This window comes from Hemitrygon akajei, unplaced genomic scaffold, assembly GCF_048418815.1.
Source record: "Hemitrygon akajei unplaced genomic scaffold, sHemAka1.3 Scf000055, whole genome shotgun sequence".
Lineage (NCBI taxonomy): Eukaryota > Metazoa > Chordata > Chondrichthyes > Myliobatiformes > Dasyatidae > Hemitrygon > Hemitrygon akajei.
In genome coordinates this window covers 1332084-1356496 of record NW_027331941.1, presented here as the reverse complement: position 1 = coordinate 1356496, position 24413 = coordinate 1332084, and positions in this window count along the sequence as shown.

Sequence of the window (24413 nt, the reverse complement as noted above, 5' to 3'; positions counted from 1 at the left end):
AGGTTGGTAAAGGTTAGCAACCATCTGAGAGCAGAGGTGCTCCATTCAGGATGGATTTCAAAATGTAAGAGAAACCTGGATAGACTCATGGATACGTGGGGATTGGAGATTATTCTGTAATTGTGGGAGGATGGGATGACCGAATGTTTCTATGGTCCCGGTGACCCGTTTTAGTGGTGGCATCAGCACCCCACTTACTTCACAAGGGGCAGGTGTGTCAGAATGACAGACGGAGGACCACGTTAACGTGGCATTCCACTGAAAATCAAAATAATTGGAAAGTGTTTGTCGGATTCAGATACCCTGGAGCTGGGGCGTAGATAGTAACACTGTCAGAATTGAACTAGCACTGCTCAGACAAATATTTTGACATGATGAAAGAATAGGCTTGTCAATACTTCTTCAAGAAAAAAAGCCCTAAATTCTGAAACAAGGGAACCGAACCGGCATCATTAATATGAATGCAGCGTTTCTGGCCGAGAGAATTTTGTTTCTCTACTGGGGATCCAAGTGTTGAAAGCAAAGGATGTTGAATTGAGAGTGACGTAATGATCATTAACACCAGTTGTTCAAGTTGGTTTCATCATCAGCTAACCGAATGTGTTATAAAAGGTGGACCTTTCAATCTCTTTGTTTCCAGCCGTCGAAGACAAGTATCCCATGGAGACAACAATGAAAATCTGCTACCCTTCCATTGTAGTCATCGGAATCCCTGGTAAGACTTCACTGCTTAGTGGTTTCAAGCTGTTACCGGTGATCGGATTCTGAGTTACTATTTATGCATCTCACTCGATTTGGACCTTCAATTTAATCAATAAATAGATGGTACTTCCTCGTCTCGCGTGTAAAATGTACTGTAAGTTTGGGACTTCTGCAAAAAATAGAATTATATTCCTTTGGCAGTCCTCTGAAGGCGACCATTGATTTGCGCAGGTCGCAGTCAAATTGATTTATCGTAACGTCTTTTCAAGATTAAACATTGGCGATATGCTCGACGTTTGCCACGGACATTTAGATTCGTTTCCACTTTCAACAGAAGAGATTCTGCAAACGCTACAATGCCGGAATAACTGACTGAGGAACACGGCAGGTCAGGCAGCAACTGTGGCAAAGCGACCAAAAACTTCTTTTTTTTATGCAAAACACCCCTATCATTAACAACTTTTCTTTATGGAGAACACCTCTACCATTAACCCAGAAGTCAGTCGACCCCAGGTTGAGAATCTCTGATCAATGGAGAGAAGTGAACAGTCGGTGTTTCGTGCGGGGACAGGTCATTAGTACCAGAATGGATGGGGGTCGAAGCTATAACAGGAGAGTGTGAGCCGAGAAGCAATGATGACGGGTCTGGGCTGAAAACATCAACTCTCTCTCCGTTTTCAGAGAAGCTGCCTCTCCGAGTTCGTTCTGTATTTTGTCCCGGTTGAATTCTTTCCAGTATCGTGTATATGCCGTGACGGAATCGTATGCTAATTATTTTCAGTCATTCTACGGTGGTTCGCGGAATAACATGAAATTGTTGCTTGCCATTGCTGGTACTGTTGTCTTCATGATTTCTCTCACAATTGGTGATCTTTTCGTTCCGAGAGGGATCACAGACCACTTTTTACGCTATGGATCCCGACCAATTAACCGACGGGTCGGGGTTGACTCTTTATTTCCCCGCTCCCTCCAACCCTCCCCACCCCGTAAATAATCGACAAATATATTTGTCTTTACCCACCCTTCCAGGATTTATCGCTAACTGGCACGGGGACAACCGATGTGTATTTCCTTACATTCCATGGCTTTCGTCACGCGTTCATCAAGGAGTACTGTAGTGCAACAAATACCTTTGGAAACGCAGTTTGATTGGATGTTGCAGTTGTCGTAATTGTACTTTTCTTTTCGACAGTTAACCTGGCGGCGATCATGATATTGAGCCGAGGAAAGTGTGGTCTCTCCAAAGGTATCACTCGGTATCTGGTGGCGATGGCCGTGGCCGATCTAATGGTGGTGATTATCGAAGTCGCATTCTACCAGATGGTTGAAATTTACGGAGTATACTGGCTTCAGCCATCACTTCCGTTCTGTTTACTCCACTACGTCTTGTGTTACGTGGCTTTAGATTGTTCCGTGTGGCTTACCGTAGCGTTCACTTTCGATCGCTTTGTATCCATCTGCTGGTCGAAGATTCAGAACAAGTACTGTACGCCTAGAATTGCGGGATGGGTTATTGGCACAATATGCGTTGCGTTCTGTTTAAAGAACGTCCCGTATTACTTCCTGCACAAGGAACGTGCAGATATTTATTGGAATCAATGCGATCACAAATCGGGTCTTCTCATGGATACGGAGTTTGAATGGTTTTACTGGTTAGACCGTCTTTTGAATCCGCTGCTTCCTTTCTTCCTCATTTTGTTCCTCAACATTCTGACAGTCAGACAGATCCTGGCGTCCAACCGAGTCCGTAGGGGGCTCAGGGGACAGAGAAAAAGCGAGAAGCAGCAGGATCCGGAAATGAGGAGCAGGAGACAGTCCATCGTTCTGCTCTTCACCTTGTCGGCCAGTTTCCTCCTGTGCTGGGCGACAACCACCCTTGTTTTCATTTTCCTGACGTGCCTCTACACGGACCTGGAAACGTCTATCCGACTGTGGATGATGCAGCGAGCGGGGGCAATGATTCAGCTTTTCAGCTGCTGCACAAACACCTTCATATATGTAAGAATATATATAAAGAATGTAAAAGGAAACTTAAGAAAGAGATTAGAAAAGCTAAAAGAAGTTACGAGTTTGGTTTGGCAAATAAGGTGGAAGTAAATCCGAAAGGCTTCTATAGTTATATTAAAAGCAAGAGGATAGTGAGGGATAAAATTGGTCCCTTAGAGAATCAGGGTGGTCAGCTATGTGTGGAGCCGAGGGAGATGGGAGAGATTTTGAACGATTTCTTCTCTTCGGTATTCACTAAGGAGAAGGATATCGAATGGTGTAAGGTGTGGGAAACAAGTAAGGAAGTTATGGAACCTATGACAATTAAAGAGGTGGAAGTACTGGCGCTTTTAAGAAATTTAAAAGTGGATAAATCTCCGGGTCCTGACCGGATATTCCCCAGGACCTTGAGGGAAGTTTGTGTAGAGATAGCAGGAGCTCTGACGGAGATCTTTCAGATGTCATTAGAAACAGGGATTGTGCCGGAGGATTGGCGTATTGCTCATGTGGTTCCATTGTTTAAAAAGGGTTCTAGAAGTAAGCCTGGCAATTATAGACCTGTCAGTTTGACATCAGTGGTGGGTAAATTAATGGAAAGTATTCTTAGAGATAGTATTTATAATTATCTGGATAGACAGGATCTGATTAGGAGTAGCCAGCATGGATTTGTGCGTGGAAGGTCATGTTTGACAAACCTTATTGAATTTTTTGAAGTAGTTACGAGGAATGTTGACGAGGGTAAGGCAGTGGATGTAGTCTATATGGACTTCAGCAAGGCCTTTGACAAAGTTCCACATGGAAGGTTAGTTAAGAAGGTTCAGTCGTTAGGTATTAGTGCTGGAGTAATAAAATGGATTCAACAGTGGCTAGATGGGAGATGCCAGAGAGTAGTGGTGGATAATTGTTTATCGGGATGGAGGCCGGTGACTAGCGGGGTGCCTCAGGGATCTGTTTTGGGCCCAATGTTGTTTGTAATATACATAAATGATCTGGATGATGGGGTGGTAAATTGGATTAGTAAGTATGCTGATGATACTAAGGTAGGAGGTGTTGTGGATAATGAAGTGGGTTTTCAAAGCTTGCAGGGAGATTTATGCCGGTTAGAAGAATGGGCTGAACGTTGGCAGATGGAGTTTAATGCTGAGAAGTGTGAGGTTCTACATTTTGGCAGGAATAATCCAAATAGAACATACAGGGTAAATGGTAGGGCATTGAGGAATGCAGTGGAACAGAGAGATCTAGGAATAACAGTGCATAGTTCCCTGAAGGTGGAGTCTCATGTAGATAGGGTGGTGAAGAAGGCTTTTGGAACGCTGGCCTTTATAAATCAGAGCATTGAGTACAGAAGTTGGGATGTAATGTTAAAATTGTACAAGGCATTGGTAAGGCCAAATTTGGAATATTGTGTACAGTTCTGGTCACCGAATTATAGGAAAGATATCAATAAATTAGAGAGAGTGCAGAGACGATTTACTAGGATGTTACCAGGGTTTCAGCACTTAAGTTACAGAGAAAGGTTGAACAAGTTAGGTCTCTATTCATTGGAGCGTAGAAGGTTGAGGGGGGATTTGATCGAGGTATTTAAAATGTTGAGAGGGATAGATAGAGTTGACGTGAATAGGCTGTTTCCATTGAGAGTAGGGGAGATTCAAACGAGAGGACATGATTTGAGAGTTAGGGGGCAAAAGTTTAAGGGAAACACGAGGGGGTATTTCTTTACTCAGAGAGTGATAGCTGTGTGGAATGAGCTTCCTGTAGAAGTAGTAGAGGCCAGATCAGTTGTGTCATTTAAGGTAAAATTGGATAGGTATATGGATAGGAAAGGAGTGGAGGGTTATGGGCTGAGTGCGGGTAGGTGGGACTAGGTGAGATTAAGAGTTCGGCACGGACTAGGAGGGCCGGAATGGCCTGTTTCCGTGCTGTGATTGTTATATGGTTATATACAGTGTGACCCAAACCAAATTCAGGGAGCAGCTAAAGATTGCCGCGCTCAGCCCTATTCATTTGCTTTTTAAAATGGTGAGGCAGTTCTTAGTGCACATATAAATGTGTTGAATTGTATGATGTTTCCAGAAATGACTCATCAGTTGTCGTAGAGGCAAGTTTATAATTGGCATTCTTTAAAATGTCTCCTGTGCTCGGTACATAATCTGTACTTCCCGTCCTTACCTGGTGCAAAAAAAATGACTCTCCACTATAACTTATATTGACTGGTTAAGTTTTTTCACGATGTAATATGGTCTCATTGGCCACCTTATTAGTTACACTACCACGTCGAGTTTCCCAACATCCATTGCAAACATTGAACGTAACGCGGACACAATGATGAGAGAAACTGGTAGGACTGGCATCTCCGATAAAAGAAAACACAAAAGATTTTGGCCGAGTGCCATCATCAGGACCCAACCGTACAGAAACATCTTTTCCCGTTCATTGGAGTTGGTTCAAGTGCACCGCATTTAGAGACATGTGGCCAGAAAAAGTTCCTCCTTTGTAAGATATCGGAGATACCAGGTCAGTGCTTGACATCTATCTATTCACTGATATTATCAGTCCCTTTCTTTACATCAGTGCAATAAATAACATATATTTGATTGCTATTCATAACATACAGCTTGTGCCGGTCTGATTCCAAGAACTGATGCCAATCAGTTGTCTGGAACTCCTAAACATAGGCACATTGAAAACCTATAGCACAATACAGGCCTTTCGGCCCACAATGCTGTGCTGAGCATGTACTCACTGTGGAAATCGCCCTCAATTTTTCCAAGCTTCCTGTACGTATCCAATATTCTCCCAACAGATTCTATCGTATCCGCCTCCACCACCGTCGCTGGCAGCCCATTCCAGGCACACACCACTCCCTGCGTAAAAAAAACTCACCCTTCACATCTCCTCTATACACATTCTAAGCACCTTTAAACTGTGCCCTCTCGTGTTAGCCATATATTGGTTATGTTACTCTATCCTGTTCTTTATGATTAAACTGAAGTTCCCAGCTTCGGTTAAGAAAAACGATGAACTGTGACTTCATATGCCCGAAGTTAGGTGCAGTACACCTTGAATCAGGTAACGGCTGTTTTATTGTAGGCAATGAATTTATCTCTTTGAATAAAGCAGATTGTCACCATTACAGGACAGCATATGCACCTATGAGCACACGATATAGAGGTCACAAGTAGGGCATTTGACCCATCGAGTCTGCTCTGGCATTCTATTATCGCCGATATATTATCCCTCTCAACCGCATTCTCCTGCCTACTTGCAATAAACTTCCAAATCCTCACTAATCATGAAACCGTTAGCCTCCGTTTTAAGTATACACTATGACCAGCCTTCAAGAGTCGCCCGCAGCCGTGAAGTTCACAAATTCATCACCGTCTAGCTAAAGATATTCATGTTGCCCTGTGTTCTGAAGGAAGACCCTTCTTTTCGGAATCTATCCTTAGACCCGCAATCACACAATTGTGTAAATAGGCTCCACACGCCCCCGCAGGCTCAGAATTCTATCATTCGACAGGGTGCAAAGAGGCCATCACCGCCCCATCCCCAACTCGTCATTTAACGTCACTCCAACAGACTCCAATGCCAGTGCATCCTTTGATAGATAATGGGCAAACGTTGCTCTCCAAATTCGAAGCATGAGTAAATATTCACTGTGGGATATGCATGCTAAATACAGATCAAAGAAGAGATTCTCAACCAGTTACAATAAATCTGGGATTCTATATCATCTCTATGATCTTCGTAAACATAATTCTTTCTGCATTTCTCCAAAGTATTTTAAGATACTTTATTGGCATAATCTTCTTCGAGTGTCTTCACATTGTTTCGCTGAGAAGGTTTTTGTGTTCCTGAACTCATTACACACTCGCACCACTCTCTGTATGAAGAAGCCACCCCTAATGTTTTCTTTAAACTTTTCCCCCTTCACCCTTAACACATGTCCTCTGTTTTCTTTCTCCCCGAGGCTCAGTGGAAAAAGCCTGCTTGCATTCACTCTATCTATACGCATCATAATTTTATGTACCTCTATCAAGTCTCCCCTCATTCTTCTACGCTCTACGGAATAAAGCCCTATCCTATTCAACCTCTCTCTGTAACTCAGTTTCTCAAGTCCATTCAACATCTTTGTAAACCTTCTCTGCACTCTTTCAACCTTATTAATATCCTTTCTGTAATTGGGTGACCAAAACTGCACACAATACTCCAAGGATGAATCTTAACTTAATGCGTTCCGTAGGCCAGGATTCGGGTGGGGAGGCATACAATTTCCTTGCATGGTCGGTAGAAGAAATTGGGCACCCAGGAATTTACAGTCCTCGGAAATGTTGCATGGCAGTCCGTGAGTCAGATCAGCTCAGTGTGCACCCACGTATCGGACATACACATGTTACATTAAACAAAGGGGTTCACTGATCCCGCCCGGTAACGCACCAAGACACATACTCCAATTATTGGCTTAGAACTGTGAGTTCCGGAGTACAATCGGAAAGGCAGCAAACATGGACTGCTCGACACAACCAAGGAAGAGGCCGGGATGCCTCGAGCCGATGCGCATGCCCAGGAAATTCGTCAAGTCTGAGGAAAGTGAGATGAAGTAAATAAGAGATTCCTGTTCATGTAGTTTATCTTCCTTATCCTAACAATAATGTCTAAAGCCTTTTGAACAATTCCATGTAACTGTTAACCGACCGTGCATTATCCGAGGAATGTCACTGAAAGTTATACTTTGCTGTGTACCTGACCTTCAATGGAGGCTCCAGGCTCTGACTCCGCTCTCCCGTTGTTTGGTCAGTCGGTAAATTAACACATCCTCTCTTAGTATCAGTTCCATTTGACAGTCATTGACCGCAATACGACTTCATCATTTGATGCCTCGAGCACCATATCCCCCAATTCAGAACCTGCTCCGGGTCACGGAATGATCGCTGGTTTGTTGTAACAAATCGCTCCGATTCCTCGCCTTTGTTAGCCCCGTGTCTGCTGACATTAATTACGCTGCGCTTGCGCTTCTATCGGCGCTGCATTCCTAACACTATGATCTGCGGAACGAGACGATGATTCTGTTTGATTACATTTTTCAACATATTACTCGATTATTACTCAATGTGAGCCTGCAGAGGTGCGGTGGGGAACAGATGGAAGACATGATAACTGTAATGCCATTGGCTAAAAAAAAGGACTCAGTTGGTCGCCAGCGTTTAGACCACGGCTCACAAGGGCAGCATTAGGCCCGTTGAACTCCCCCATGCATCTTGGCTGATTTATTACCCCTCAAATTCAGGATATTCTATCTTCAGGACGGCATCTGTTCTCAGAAACCTTCGCTCTGGGCTCATAAGAAATAATATCAGTTGAAACCGTATCTGAGATCACGCCGCAGTGAGGTTGGTAATAGATCCGAAGGGAGTGAGCTTTTGAAGGACTGCGAGATGGCTTTTTAGAGCAGTCTGTGATTGATCCTACTAAGCAATCAACTATACTGGACTGGATGTTATGTAATTAACAGAAAGCAATAAGGGAGCTTCAGGTATATGAGCCCCAAAACATCATAGTTTGCAAACTGATATTTGTTGGAGAGAACGTACTGTCTGACGTAGCAGTATCTCAGTGGATTAAAGGAAATTACATTGGTATGAGAGAGGAGTTGGCCAAAGTAGATTGGGAAGAGCTGCTGACATGGATGATAACAGAACAGCAATGCCGTGAGTTGCTGGTTAAATGAGGAAGCTGCAGGATATATGTGTTGCACGAGTGAAGGGATAGTCAAATGTCAAAATAGTACAACGGTGAATGGCAAGAGCAGTCAGAGCTATTGTAAAAACAAAGGAGAAAGGCACATACGAAAACAATAATCAGCGCGAAGACAGAGGGTTGGGAGGCATTTAATAAATCTACAGAGGGCAAGTAAAAGTAACAATCGAAGTGACAAGATGAAACATGAAAACAAGCTAGCGAACAATATCAAAGTGCATACTGAAAGCATTTCCAAACATCCAAGTATGTGAAAAATGAAAGAGAGTTGAGCCTGATGTCCTTTAACATCTGCCGGACGATGCTGAGGATGTTCTCCGAGTCTGCGGTGGCCAGTGCTATCATGTTTGTCGTTGTGTGCTGGGGCAGCAGGTTGAGGTAAGCAGACACCAACAGAATCAACAAACTCATTTGAAAGGCCAGTAATGTTGTCGGGGTGGAGCTGGGCTCTCTGACGGTGGTGTCTGAAAAGAGAACAGTCCAAGCTACATGCCACATTGGACAATTTTTCCCATCCACTCTATAATGTACTGGTTAGGCACAGGAGTACATTCAGCCAGAGACTCATTCCACCGAGATGCAACACTGAGCGTCATAGGAAGTAATTCCTGCCTGTGGCCATCAAACTTTACAACTCCTCCCTCGGAGTGTCAGACACCCTGAGCCAATAGGCAGGTCCTGAACTTATTTCCACTTGGCATAATTTAATTATTAATATTTAATTATTTGTGTTTTTATATTGCTATATTTCTTCACTATTCTTGGCTGGTGCAACTGTAACGAAACCCAATTTCCCTCGGGATAAATAAAGTATCTCTGTCTGAACTATCCTGCTTTTTTTTTTTATCCCCCAGAAGATCCGTATATGTACAACATACTTGTATCAAATCACGACCATGTGACGTTAGAAAAGGAAGCGGAATTTCCAAAGGCCTGAGTGTTGATCAGCCCACAGTAAGAAAAATTGAATCCAAATAGAGGAAATTCAGTACTGTTGCTACTCTCCACAGCAGTGAGGGTCCTGTAAAAATCACACCGAACGAAAAACGTCCTGGATCCATTAAAAAGTTGTCAGGTCCTAACATGGTGGTCAACATAAGTTTGATTCGAAAGTAAAACCTAATCTTTAGGACTTGAACACCAGAGTTAAAGGGAAAGCGGGAGTAGGTGGCGACCTTACTTCCTAGTGCATCGGGGAATGAGGTGATATTTGTCAGAGGTTTACACAATCAAGGGATGTATCGATAGGCTTTATTTCCACTGAGGTTCGGTGAGACGAATAAAACACAGGTTAAGACAAATTGGAATAGCAAAAACAGTGATAGATGGAATGCAGTTTTGCGAAACCTATCGTAATGAGTTTTGGTAATCGAAACTTTATTTCAGACAATTATCTAAACGAGCTGTAGTGGTCCATAGAAGTCCTCGGGCAGGACTCCAAGGAGATTAATTTACAGATCGAGTCTGTGACGATGATGTGACGATGCAATATCCACATACATCCTGTCCACGCTTTCGCCGTTCACCGTTAGTGAACACAGGGACACTGCATGCTTTGCTGACGTCTCCGCTCAGATGATTGAAAACGGTATTGTTCTGAACTACACACGATCTTCAGTTTACATACGGCGTCAGACCTTTAAATTTCACATTTTACCAACGATCTTCATCCCATACTCCAACAGCCACAACGGCACACCCGCCACCTGTTTCCTGTGAAGACTGAAACCCGACGTTCGCACATTGGACAACATCCGTTTCTCTCTGATGCCAGAAGTACGTAAGCTGAGGGAGCCTAATTAGGCCTTTTGTGATTGCTGAGTTTGTTCTCCCAGTCCATCATAGCCGACTTACTACTGGTCTCAAACTAATTCTCTGGATTTGTCCACTGGTCAGACCCCACGTGTAAAAGAAGCAAACATTCCAGATCATATTTTTAGCACTTTATTGTTTTATGTTCTAACGAGTACAGACTAAGAGCCATCAATATCTGCCCACCCAGTTTCATTCCTTCGAAAATTCACTGGAACTTCCTGTGGACGGGTTCATCTGCCGCAACATACGTTTTTTCGTTAAGGCTCCCATGTTACACAATATCCAATAATCTGTCTGGGCTCAGACCAGTGCCTTATAAATCCGCAGTATTGTATCCTTGCTTTCATCCTCCCGCCCTCTCGAAATTAATGACAATACCCTTCTCTCTGTTATCAATGTCAATCCATGTTCTGCATATTTTATTGCACGCTCTCCGCGAAGAACCCACAGCACCGGAAGCGAACATAATGAATGAACCGTTCATCGACGACAAAACCGAAACAGTCAGACCCGCTCTGCCGATATGCTGAATATTGTAAAGATCTGAATTAAGGTATTGGTACAGTTCTGCTCCCATTGCCCAGCAGGGATTTCAATAGAACTGAAAGTGTGCATAGAAAGAGTCCAAGGATGAATCCGAGACTTGGTAACTTGCTTTATAGACAAGTGCTGGACATAGTAGGACCTTATTCCCAAAGACCGGAGATTTGATGGAGAATTATGAAGGGCACAGGTGGGCTAAATGGAAGCAGTCATTTTCCACTGACGTTGAGTGAGCATAGAACGAGAGGCCACGTATTAAGTGTGAAGGGTGATGTATTAAAATGGAACATGGGGAAATATTCACAAATAGGGTGTTAAAAGTTAGCAACCAGCTGAGAGTAGAGGTGCTCCTTTCAGGTTCGATTTTAAAACGTAAGAGAAACTTGGATAGACTCATGGATACGTGCGGCTTGGAGGCTATTCTGTGATTGTGGGAGGATGGGCCGAGCCAACATAATAGGTTCCTATGGCCTTGATGTTCGGAACGGTCTGTCTCTGAGCTGTAGTATACAATGACCGTATGTTTCTGTGGTCCCGGTGACCCGTTTTAGAGGTGGCATCAGCGCCCCACGCACTTCACAAGGGGAAGTTGTGTCAGAATGACAGACGGAGGACCACATTAACGAGGCATTGCACTGATAATCAAATCAGCTGGAACGTGTTTGTCGGATTGAGACACCTGGAGCTGGGGCGTTACATTTTGTGTATTATTTCTGGTGTGCGTCTACCTAAATCGTTTAGAATTATTGTGAATAGTTGGCGGAATTACAGCCGGATATCTCCTGCACCTCTATATAGTGCTAAGATTTCCAGCGGTCGAAGACATGTATCCCTTGGACACAGCAATGAAAATATGCTACCCTGCCATTGTAGTCATCGGAATCCCTGGTAAGACTTCACTGCTTAGCGGTTTCAAGCTGTTACCGGTGATCAGAATGCGAGTTACTATTTCTGCATCTCGCTCGACATTGGTCCTTCAATTTAATCCATCAATAGATGGTACTTCCCCGTCTCCGGTGTAAAATGTACTGTAATTTTTGGACTTTGCAATAAATAGCATTAAATCATTTTATCAACCCGCTGAAGGCGAATATTATCAGGTCGCAGTTAAATTGATTTACCGCAACGTCTTTTCAGGATTAAACATTCGCGAACAGCGTTACTATTGCCATGGGCATTTATGTTCGTTTCCCCTTTTAACATAAGAGATTCTGCAAACGCTTGTATTCCGGAATCACACTTAAAAAACTGACTGAGTAACACCGCAATTCAGACAGCATCTGTGGCAGGGCGACCGTTTCTCTTTATGGAGAACACACCAACCATTAACCCAGAAGCCGTGCAATCCCGGGTTGAGAATCCCTGATCTATGGAGAGAAGTGAACAGTCGGTGTTTCGTGCGGGGACAGGTCATTAGTACCAAAATGGATGGGGGTCGAAGCTATAACAGGAGAGTGTGAGCCGAGAAGCAATGATGACGGGTGTGGGCTGAAAACGTCAACTCTCTCTCCGTTTTCAGAGAAGCTGCCTATCCGAGTTCGTTCTGTATTTTGCCCCTGTTAACCTCTTTCCAGTATCGCGTATGTGCCGTGACAGAATCTTATGATAATTATTTTAAGTCATTCCATGATGGTTCTATGATTTTGAGATTCACGGAATAATATTAAACATCTCTCTCTCTCGTTGTTGCTTGCCATTTTTGGAACTGCTTCCTGCATGATCTCTGTCACAATTGGTGATATTTACGTTCATGCAAGGGGATCACAGACCAGTGTTTACACTATGGAACACAAGCAAATAACCGAGGGAGGGTGTGGAGGGAACTTCAAGTTGAAGCATTGCACAGAATTATTTTATTTTCATTTAGTTTCAATCCTGAGATGTTCCTAAACTGCAGGACAAGTTCAGACTCAAACTTGTTCGTGTTTGTGGAGTCCTGCATAAGGAATGAGGGGACGTTTGATAGATTTGCTCGTCCAAAACCGTCCAATTGTTCTTTGACCCCTCCCCGTAGGTGCTGCCAGACATGCATTTTGTCTGTATTAGTCTAGATTTCTAGCATCTGCAGTATCGCCTGGTCTGGAACTCCTTCCGGTTTTAAATAAGCGACAAATATCTTTTTCTTCACCCACACTTCCATGATATCTTGCTAACGGGTACGAGGACAACCGATGTGCATTTCCTTACCTAGTCATGTGTTAATCAAGGAGTACTATAATGCAGGAATTACATTTAGAAACGCAGTTTGATTGGAAGTTGCTGTTGTCGTAATTCTACTTTTCTTTTCGACAGTTAACCTAGCGGCGATCGTGATACTCAGCCGAGGAAAGTGTGGTCTCTCCAAAGGTATCACTCGGTATCTGGTGGCGATGGCTGTGGCCGATCTAATGGTGGTTATCATCGAAGTCGCGTTCTACCAGATTGTTGAAACGTACCAAGCTTACTGGTTTCAGCCATCACTTCCGTTCTGTTTAGTCCACTACGTCTCGTGTTACGTGTCTTTAGATTGTTCCGTGTGGCTGACTGTAGCGTTCACTTTCGATCGTTTTGTGGCCATTTGCTGATCAAAGATTCAGACCAAGTACTGTACGCCTAGAATTGGGGTACGGATTATTGGCACAATATGCGTTTTGTTCTGTTTAAAGAACGTCCCTTATTACTTCCTGCACAAGGAACGTGCCAGTATTAATTGGAATCAATGCGGTCAGAAATCGGCTCTTCACATGACTCCGAAGTTTGAATGGTTTTACTGGTTAGACCGTCTTTTGAATCCGCTGCTCCCGTTCTTCCTCATTCTGTCCCTCAACATTCTGACAGTCAGACAGATCCTGGCGTCCAGCCGAGTCCGTAGGGGGCTTATGGGACAGAAAAAAAGCGAGAAGGACCAGGACCCGGAAATGAGGAGCCGGAGACAGTCCATCGTTCTGCTCTTCACCTTGTCGGCGAGTTTCCTCCTGTGCTGGGCGACAACCACCCTGGTCTTCATTTTCATGCGGTGCCTCTACACGGACCTGGAAACGTCTATCCGACTGTGGAAGATGCAACTAGCGGGGACAATGATTCAGCTTATCAGCTGCTGCACAAACACCTTCATATACAGTGTGACCCAGACCAAATTCAGGGAGCAGCCAAAGATTGCCGCGCTCAGCCCTATTCATTTGCTTGTTAAGATGGTGAGGCAGTGCTTAGTGCACAGATAATTGTGTTGAATAAAATGATGTTTCCAAAATGACTCGTCAGCTGTCGTGGAAGCAAGTTTATAATTGGCATTCCTTAATATGTCTGTTGTGCTCGGTACATAATCTGTACTTCCTGTCCTTCATTTCTGGAGCAAAATAATGATTCTCCAGTACAACGTAAACTGATTGATTAAGTTATTTCATGATGCAATATGCTCTCAGAGACCACTTTATTCCACTTCCTCTTTATTCTGAAGGAAGGCCCTTCTTTTCAGAATCTATGTCTTTAGACCTTGAATCACACAATTCTGGAAATGGGTTCTACACGACCCCAGAGACTGAGACTTATACCATTGGACAGCGTGTAACGAGACCATCAACGCCCCATCCCCAACTCGTCATTTAACGTCACACCAACAGACTCCAATGCCAGTGCACCCTTTGATAGATAATGGGCAAAAGCTGCTCGCCAAATTCCAAGCATCAGTAAACATTCACTGTGGTACCTGCGTGCTAAATGCAGATCAAAGAAAAGATTCTTAACCAATTATTTAAAAGATGGGATTCTATGTCATCTCAAGGATCTTCGAAAACATAATTCTTTCTGCAGTTCTGCAAAGTATTTAAAGATACTTTGCGGGTATAATCTTCTTCGAGTGTCGTCCCATTGTTTCGGTGGCCAGGTTTGTGTGTTCCTGAACTCATTCCTTACTCCCACCACTCTCTGTGTGAAGAGGCCACCCCTAATGCTCCCCTTAAGCTTTCACCCTTCACCCTTAACATATGTCCTCTGTTTTCTTTTTCTCCCCTAGCCTCAGTGGAAAAAGCCTGCTTGCATTCACTCTATCTATACCCATCATATTTTTATATACCTCTATCAAGTCACCCCTCATTCTTCTATGCTCCAGGGAGTAAAGTGCTAACCTATTTAACCCTTCTCTGTAACTCAGTTTCTCAAGTCCCGGCAACATCCTTGTAAACATTCACTGCACTCCTTCAACCTTATTAATATTCTTCCTCTAATTCGGTGACCAAAACTGCACACAGTACTCCAAGGATGAATCTTAATTTAATTCCCTCCGTAGGCCAGGATTGCGGTGAGTTGGCATACAATTTCCTTGCATGGGAGGTAGAAGTTGGGCACCGAGGAATTTAACAGTCCTTGGGGATGTTGCATGGGAGTCCGAGAGTCAGCCCAACTCGGTATGCACCCACGTATCGGACAAACACATGTTACATTAAACAAAGGGGTTCACTGATCCCATCCGGTAACGGACCAAGACACATACGCCAATTATCGGCTTAGACATGTGAGTTCGGGATTATGATCGTGGACTGCTCGACACAACCACGAAAGAGGCCGGGATGCCTCGCGCTGATGCGCGCGCCTTGGCCACACGTCGATTCTGGTGAAAGTGGGATGAGCCGAAGTATATAATACATTCCTGTTCGTGTATTTTCTCTTCCTTATCCTAACAATTATGTCTGAAACCTTTTGAACAAATCCATGTAATTGTTAACCGTCAGTGTATTATCCGAGCAATATCACTGAAAGTTATATTTTGCTCTGTACCCAACCTTCTACGGAGCCTCCAGGCCCTGACTCCGCTGTCCCGTTGCTTGGTCAGTCGGTAAATGAACACATCCTCTCTCAGTATCAGTTCATCTGAGAGTCATTGACCGCAATACAACTTCATCATTTGATGCCTCGAGCACCATATCCCCCAATTCAGAACCTGTTCCGGGTCACGGAATGATCGATGGTTTGTTGTAACAAATCGCTCCGATTCCTCGCCTTTGTTAGCCCCGTGTCTGCTGACATTAATTACGTTGCGCTGGCGCGTTGATCGGCGCTGCGTTCCTAACACTATGAACTCCGGAGTGAGAAGGTGCTTCTGTTTGATTACATTTTTTAACATATTCCTTGTTTATTTCTCAATTGAAAACAGCAGAGCGGTGGGTGGCGGAGTGATGGAATGCGGGAAAACTGTAATGTCATTGGCTAAAAACAGGACTCAGTTGGCCGCCAGCGTTTAGACCCGGGGTCACAAGAGACGTATTAGGGCCATTGATTCCCATTAATCTTGGCTGATTTATTACCCCTCACATTCCCAATCTCATTTCTTCTCCCTGTATTCTTTGACGTCCTTACTAATCAATAATCGATCAACCTTCGCTTTGAATCGGGTTACCAGGCGCAGGAGCTACTGCTCGGCTTCGAACCGAGCTCCGGATGTTCTATCTTCAGGACGGCATCTGTTCTCGTAAACATTCGGTCTGGGTTCATAGGAAACAAAGGGAGTTGCGACCGTATATGAGATCAACCGCAGTTTGACTATATAAAACGTCTCATTATATAACTCGTTTAGTACACGAAAAATAAAGATATCCACGGTAGAGGTACAGAGGTGAATGTATGGACGCTATCCTGCATGAGAAAATGACGCCGTTGGTGCAAAGAACGCTAATTGTTTGCCATGATATGAACCTTTTTCCAAATCGAAAATGTACAGCTTTAAATTGTAGTTAAGGCAATATAGGTTTGATGACATTTAAAATTAAAACCGGAAACAATGTTCCAGCTGAATTATTACAGATGGGAGATATTATACAGCTGGCCGAAGAATATAACATTCGGAAGGTGAGGATCAGGTTAACGATTGCAGCTCTGTGCTGAGTTAAGTTTGCCCTGACTGTCATGGTTGCAATAGTCGTCAACTTTCTCATCAGCGTGAAACTGAAAATCAACTTTGGATTTCAGATAATTTCTTTTCATCGGTTGTTTTGATTCCGCTTTTCATTTAGTGTCGCTCAAAATGCATAAACCTTGATGAGTCAAATTCTTTCTTTTTCTCTTTTGTGCTATTTATTCTCTTGACTCGATTCCAAGAGCCTCCAAGTGAAACAGGTCTGCGCAAAGCATTCAGTCTCAACTTCCTGTGTGCAGATGGAGGCACCGTCCGGGGCCACGTTCATATGTGGTTGTTAAACGATCGTCAGGGCACCAGGCATGGGAGTCAGTGAGTGTGAACGGATATCCGGATGGTATGCTGCCTTCCAGGTTCCGGGGTCAGGGACATCTCCAATCATATCCGGAGCATTTCAGGGAGGTACGGAGAGCAGACAGCTGGTTTGGTACATATCGGTACCACAGGCAAAGGAAGAAAAAAACAATGAGGTCCTGAACAGCGAATTCAGAGAGCAGGGTAGATGTCCAAGAGCAGGACCTACAGTATGAGAATTTTTGGATTGCTACTTGTACTAATGAGAGTAGAAACAGGTTGACTTGACAGATAAATGCGTCGCTGAGAAGCTGATACATGGGACAGGTTTTCAAGGTCTGGCATCATTCGGGTTTCTTCTGGTGGAATTATGACTTCTGCAAAAGCGATGAGTGGCACCTGAACCGGAGCAGGACCAATATTCTCGCGGAGCTTTAGTTGCAGATGTTGGGTAGAGTTCAAACGATTTTGGCATCGGTCTGAGTACCGGAATGAAGGGACTCAGGACAAGACTGATGTGAAAAAGCAAAGGTATGATATAGAATCGGAATTGAATCCTTGTGGTTTGCGTTTAGAAACTGCAAGGGTAAAAGGACCGTATTGGCCGTTAGGTACAGTGCTCCCAACAGTAGCTGAGATATGGGGCACAGATTACAACAGGAAATGGAAAATGCGTGTCAGAACGGTAATGCTATGATAGACATGGGAAATTTTAACATTTAGGTCGACTGCGAAAGTTAGGTTGGTAATGCATCTCAAGGGAGTGCGTCTGTTGAAGGCATTCCAGCTGGCTTTCTTAGAGTTGTTTGTAGTTTTGCCTACTAAGAGATCAGCTATACTGAAATGGGTGTTATGGCGCTTTGGGAACTTAAGAGCAATGAGCCCTTAGAAGCCAGTGATCAAAATATGATTCAGTTCAACTTGATATTTGTTAGGGAGAAGTTTAGGGAGCTGCAATGCGGTGGCTTGCTGGTTAAATGAGGAAGCTGAGAACTGTATGAGTTCCGACAGTGAAGGAATAGTCAAATATCAATTTAGTCCAACCGTGGATGACAAGAGATGTCAGAGCTATTGTACAAACAAAGGAAAAGGCATAGAACTAAAAGGAAACAACAACAGCGGGAAGTCAGACGATTGTGAGCCGTTTAAAAACCTACAGAATGTTTTATTCAAGCATGTAAAAAATGAAAGAATGATGAAAGTGGATATAGGATATCTAGAAAATAAAGGAGAGGAATGACAATGGAGAACAAGGAAACGGCAGATGAAAGAAATGTGTATTTTACATCTCTCTGTGGAGAAGACTAGCAGTGTGGCAGATGATGTAGTGTGTGAAGGAGGAGAAGGGAGTGCAGTTACTATTACAACGAGAAGCTGCACAAAATGTTGAACAATGAAATAGTACATACGCCAACCGGACCAGATGAACTGCGCCGTAGGGTTCTGAAAAACGTAGCGCGAGAGATTGTGGAGGCGTGAGCAATGATCTTTCAAAAATCAGTGACATGGTGCCAGAGGACTGGAAAATTGCAAATGTCACTCCGCTCTTTAAGAAAGGATGAAAGCAGCAGTACAATTAGATACATAGACCAGTTAGCCTGAACTCAGGGGGTGGGAATATGTTGGATATAATTGTTAAGGATCTGATTAGGGTGTAGGTAGTGATAAAGAACAAGAAAGAACGAAGTTGCCAGAGAAAATCATGCCTGACAAAACTGTTGTAATTTGAGGGGAGAAAGCCCAGGCTTCTGAGACGAAAGGGAACTCGGGATTTCTTGTGTAGAACACACTAAAGGTTACCTTGCAAATACAGTCGGTGGGGATAAAGGTAAATACAACGTTTGCACTTATTTGAAGAGGTCTTGAATAGAAGAGCAGGGAGGTGAGATTTAGAAGGAACGAGGGGGGCATCTCATTGACTGCCGAGAACATTTTTGGGGTACTCATCTATGAAAAGTTGTATTGGCATTGGAAAGGGACAAGAGAGAGTTCAGAACGATGATTCCGGAAATTAAACTGTGGTTATATGACGAATGTTTGATGGTTCTCTGTCTGTACTCGATGTAATTCAGAAAGATGAGGAGGGATCTCATTGAAAACTTTAGAATACTGAACGGCCTACAGACAGTATATGCAGATAGGATGTTCCCTATGCTGGAGGAGTCTAGGACAAGTGGCTACAGCTCGGGATAAAGTATCTTTCATTTAACACAGATATGCGATAGCCAGTGTGTGGTGAATTTGTGGAATTTGTTTCCATAGGCCGCTGTGGTGTCCAGGGGGTTAAGTGTATTTAAGACAGAGATTACTTGAGTGGCAGATCAGTCTTGATGGACCGAATGGACCACTTCTGCTCCTGCTCCAATGTTCGTCTAACATTGATCTGCTGAAAATACCGTCGTGATCGGTTTATTGATTAAAATGCTATAATCTTGTCGAGCGTATTTTCCTGAGCTACCTTGTGCTAAGCTCCGGAGTCCGATTCTGCCGAACTCAGGAAGCTCAATGTCATGTTCCCCAACGATACTGATCACACTCTGAGCAATGGTTAAATCACGACACCCTCATAACAGAGGACGTGGGCTTCATCCGCACATACGTCCACACACTGCCCCCGAGCGCTTGCATTGAACTGTACAGAAACTCATCCAGAAAATATTCGGAAGATATTTCCACTTCTAAATTGCGACTTCACCTCACGGTGACAATGATTACGCTCCTCTTGAAAACTCCATCTGCCCCAGGAAGGAGTCACGACTTGAATCTTGTTCTGTCCGGTCGCGGTTATCTCCTTAAATCACTGTTCACCTTCGAACCAATTTAATGGTTCAATACAATACTGAATGGCAGCGTGGACAGAATTCACTGTGAGTTTATTTGCCGAGGTAGTTTTCTCCTGAGTACTAGATATTCATCTCTCCAAGATTCAACAACAAACCTACACTTTGGAGCCATGAGGTGGTAGGCGTGTCCGACCCACCAGGTTGGTGGTGGAGTCCGGTACATTAGGGTCATTCAAGAAAACTGTTACCAGATACATGGATGATCGAAATCTTGAGTGTTTGTAACATGGTGTGATACTCTATGTTGAAAACGCTGTGTCAGCTATTCACAAACCCACGACATTAGTTACGACTGGACCACTGTCTACACTCCCTGGACTATTGTCTTTTGGGGATAGCTGCGTGAAAGTCCACAGAACGATGAGAAATTACTTCGCCTGCAGTTCTGTGTTCGCCAAATGGAATAAAATATAATATCCTATTAACCAGTAAATAAATTACGACGACGATGTTTTCTGCATGATTGTCCTGGTGGTTGGCCTGATCAGAGGGGATGATGAGACGGCCTAAAGGGACGAGGTCCAGCACCTGGCCGCGTGGTGTGCCGACCGCAACCTGGCCCATAACACACAGCAGACCAAAGAGATCATTGTGGACATCAGGTATGCTGGGAGCCACACGCACAACCCCATAAACATCAACGGAGCTGTGGTGAAGCGTGTACCAAGGTTCAGATTTCTTGGTGTCCAGATTTCCGAGGATCTCACCTGGTCCCTGAACTCCTCCATCCTGATCGAATAGTTGTTACAGCGCCTTTACATCCTGCGGACCATCAAGAAAGCTCACCTCTGTCCCAGGATACCGACGGACCTTTACAGCTGTAACATTTAGAGCATAGTCACCAATTGCATCTTAGTGTTGTATGACAATTGTGCCAAATCGGACCGTAAAGCACTCCAACAGGTGGTGAAACCTGCCCAGCGGATTATGGGCAGCCAATTGCCCACCATTATGAACATCTACCATAAACACTGCCTGGGGAGGGCGAAAAGCATTATCGAGGCTGTACCTCACCCTAACCATGGACTTTGTACTCCCCTCCCATCCGGTAGGCGCTACAGGAGCCTCCGCTCCCTCACCAGCAGGCACAGGAAGAGCTTCATCCTTGAGGCTGTGAAACTGCTGAACCTCACATCACAGCGCTGAGCGATATTGTAAATAATATTGTACTGTCTCAGTGCTTTCATATTTGTGTGCTGTAGCACTTTTTATTCGCCGTTATTTTGTAAATAACACTATTCTATGCATTTCTGGTCAGATGTTAACTGGATTTCATTGGCTTTGTATCTGTAATCGGTACAATGACAATAAAGTTGGATCTAATCTGGTCTGATCATACAATTACTTTACATATTTATAGATTGCCTCTTGTTGGCGAATGATCGAAACAATCTGAACCTTAAATGCATCATGAGTGTTCGTGTTTTTTTTATAATTTCAGCTGGAGAAAGACATTTGCTCCTCTGTTCACCTCCGCTCTTCACAGTGATCATGGCTGCCCTGCCCTTGATCTCCACCGCTCTGCCTGGTCTCCCCTCCCTCCGAGTACGGCTGGTACGTTATGGTCGTCGTCGCCCCTCAGGCTTGTTCCACTGACTGTGATCACGGCAGATCTGTCGATTGTCTCTGCCCCTCGGTCATATTCCACCCTCATCGTGACAATGGTGAATCGGTAAGTTGTGGCAGACCCTCGCATCTTCAAACTCCTGTAGCAGAGAGAACCGAGGTTCTGCAGTTTAAATACAACGTTAGACTTTTAAATTTAATATTTGTCCAACGATCTTCATACCATCCTCCAACAGCCACAGCCACACACCCGCCACCTGTTTCCTGTGAAGACTGAAACCCGACTTCGTTCGCACATTGGACAACATCGGTTTCTCTCTGCTGGAAAAGAACGCTAGCCGAGGGCGTCTAATTAGGCATTTTGTGACTGCCGAGGTTGTTTTCCAATCCATCATGACCGACTTACTACTAGTCTCAAACTCATTCTCCGGATGTGTCCCCTGGTCAGACCCCACGTGTCAAGGATCAAACATTCCAGATCATACTCCTCCCACTTTACTGCGTTAAATTCTAACGAGTACAGGCTCAGAGCCATCAATACCTGCTCACTCCGTGTTATTCCTCCGGTGATTCACTTGATCCTCCTCTGGACGGGTTCATCTGCCGCACCATACGTTTTTTTTCGTTAAGGGTCCCAAGTTACACAATATCCAATACTCTGTCTGGGGTCAGACCAGTGCCTTATAAATCATCAGTATTGCATCCTTGCTTCAATCCTCTCGCCCTCTCGAAATGAGTGTCAATAACCTTCTCTCAGTTATCAATGTCAATCCATGTTCTGCATATTTTATTGCACGGTCTCCGCGAAGAACCCACAGCACCCGAAGCGAACATAATGAATGAAACGTTCATCGACGACCAAACCGAAACAGTCAGACCCGCTCTGCCGATATGCTAGACGTGGTTAAGATCTGAATTTAGGTATTGGTGCAGTTCTGCTCCCGTTGCCCAGGAGGGATGTCAATAGAACTGAAAGTGTGCATAGAAAGAGTCCAAGGATGAATCCGAGACTTGATAACTTGCTTTTGTAGGCAAGTGCTGGACAGGGTAGGACCTTATTCCCAAAGAGGGGAAAATTCATTCAGAATTACGAAGGGCACAGGTGGGTTCAATGGAAGCAATCACTTTCCACTGATGTTGAGTGAGCGTAGAAGGAGTGGCCATGTGTTAAGTGTGAAGGGTAATATATTAAAATGGAACATGTGGAAGATATTCACACAGAGGGTGTTAAAAGTCAGCAACCAGCTGAGAGCAAGAGGTACTCCATTCAGGTTCGATTTGAAAACGTAAGAGAAAGCTGGATAGACTTATGGATAAGTGGGGCTTGGAGGCTACTATGTGATTGTGGGAGGATGAGACGAGACAACATAATAGTCTCGCGGGGACTTGATGTTCCGAACGGTCTGTCTCTGAGCTGTAGTATTCAATGACCGAATGTTTCTGTGGTCCCGGTGACCCGTTTTAGTGGTGACATCAGCGCCCCACGTACTTCACAAGGGGCAGTTGTGTCAGAATGACAGACGGAGGACCACATTTACGTGGCATTCCATGAAAATCAAAACAATTGGAACGTGTTAGTCGGATTGAGATACCCTGGAGCTGGGCAGATATTGTAACAATGTCAGAATTGAACTAGCATTGTTCAGACGAATAATTTCACATGATGAAAGAATAGGCTTGGCAAAACTTCTACAGGAAACGAGCCCTAAATTCTGAAGCAAATGGACCGAACCGGCGTTTCTGGTAGAGAGAAATTTGTTTCTCCACTGGGGATCCAAGTGTGAAAAACAAAGAATGTCGAATTGATAGTGATGTAACGATCATTACACCAGATGTTGTGCAAATTGGTTTCATCATCAGCTAAAGGAATGTGTTATAAAATATGTACCTTTCAATCTCTATGTTTCACTTCAGTATGAACTATCAGGGCGTACTGAAAACGGAGAAATCTTTCAAATAAATGCAGCAGGATTTATTTCGGAGGAATTCCTCACAGACGTTTCAATGTGTATTGTTTCTTCTGTGCGTCTGCATAAATCGTTTAGAAGTATTGTGAACAGTTTGCGGATGTACAGCCAGATATCTCCTGCACCACTATATAGTGATAAGTTGTCCAACCGCCGAAGACCAGTATCCCATGGATACAGCAATGAAAATATGCTACTCTGTCATTGCAGTCATCGGAGTCCCTGGTAAGACTGCACTGCTTAGCGGTTTCAAGCTGTTACCGGTGATCAGATTGCGAGTTACTATTTTTGCATCTCGCTCGACATTGGTCCTTCAATTTAATCCATCAATAGATGGTACTTCCTCGTCTTGCGTGGAAAATGTACTGTAATTTTTGGACTTTTGCAATAAATAGCATTAAATCATTTTAACAATCGGCTGAATGCGAACGTTGTCAGGTCGCAGTTAAATTGATTTACCGCAACGTCTTTTCAGGATTAAACATTCGCGATCAGAGTGACTATTACCGTGGACATTTATGTTCGTTTCAACATTTAACATAAGAGATTCTGCAAACGCCTGTAGGTTCGGAACAACACATGAAAAACTGACTGAGTAACACCGCAGGTCAGACAGCAACTGTGGCAGGGCAACCATTTTTCTTTATGGAGAACATCCCAACCATTAACCCAGAAGTCGGTCGACCCCAGTTTGATTATCCCTGATCATTAGTCAGGTCATTAGTACCCGAATGGATGGGGGTCGAAGCTATTACAGGGGCGTGTGAGCCGAGAAGCAATGATGACGGGTCTGGGCTAAAAACGTCAACTCTCTCTCCGTTCTCAGAGTAGCTGCCTCTTTCCAGTATCGCGTGTGTGCCGTGACGGAATCTTATGAAAATTATTTTAAGTCATTCCATGAAGGTTCTACGCTTTTGAGATTCACGGAATAATATTAAACATCTCTCTCTCTCTCTCTCTCTCGTTGTTGCTTGGCATTTTTGGAACTGCTTCCTGCATGATCTATCTCACAATTGGTGATCTTTATGTTCATGCCAGGGGATCAGAGACCAG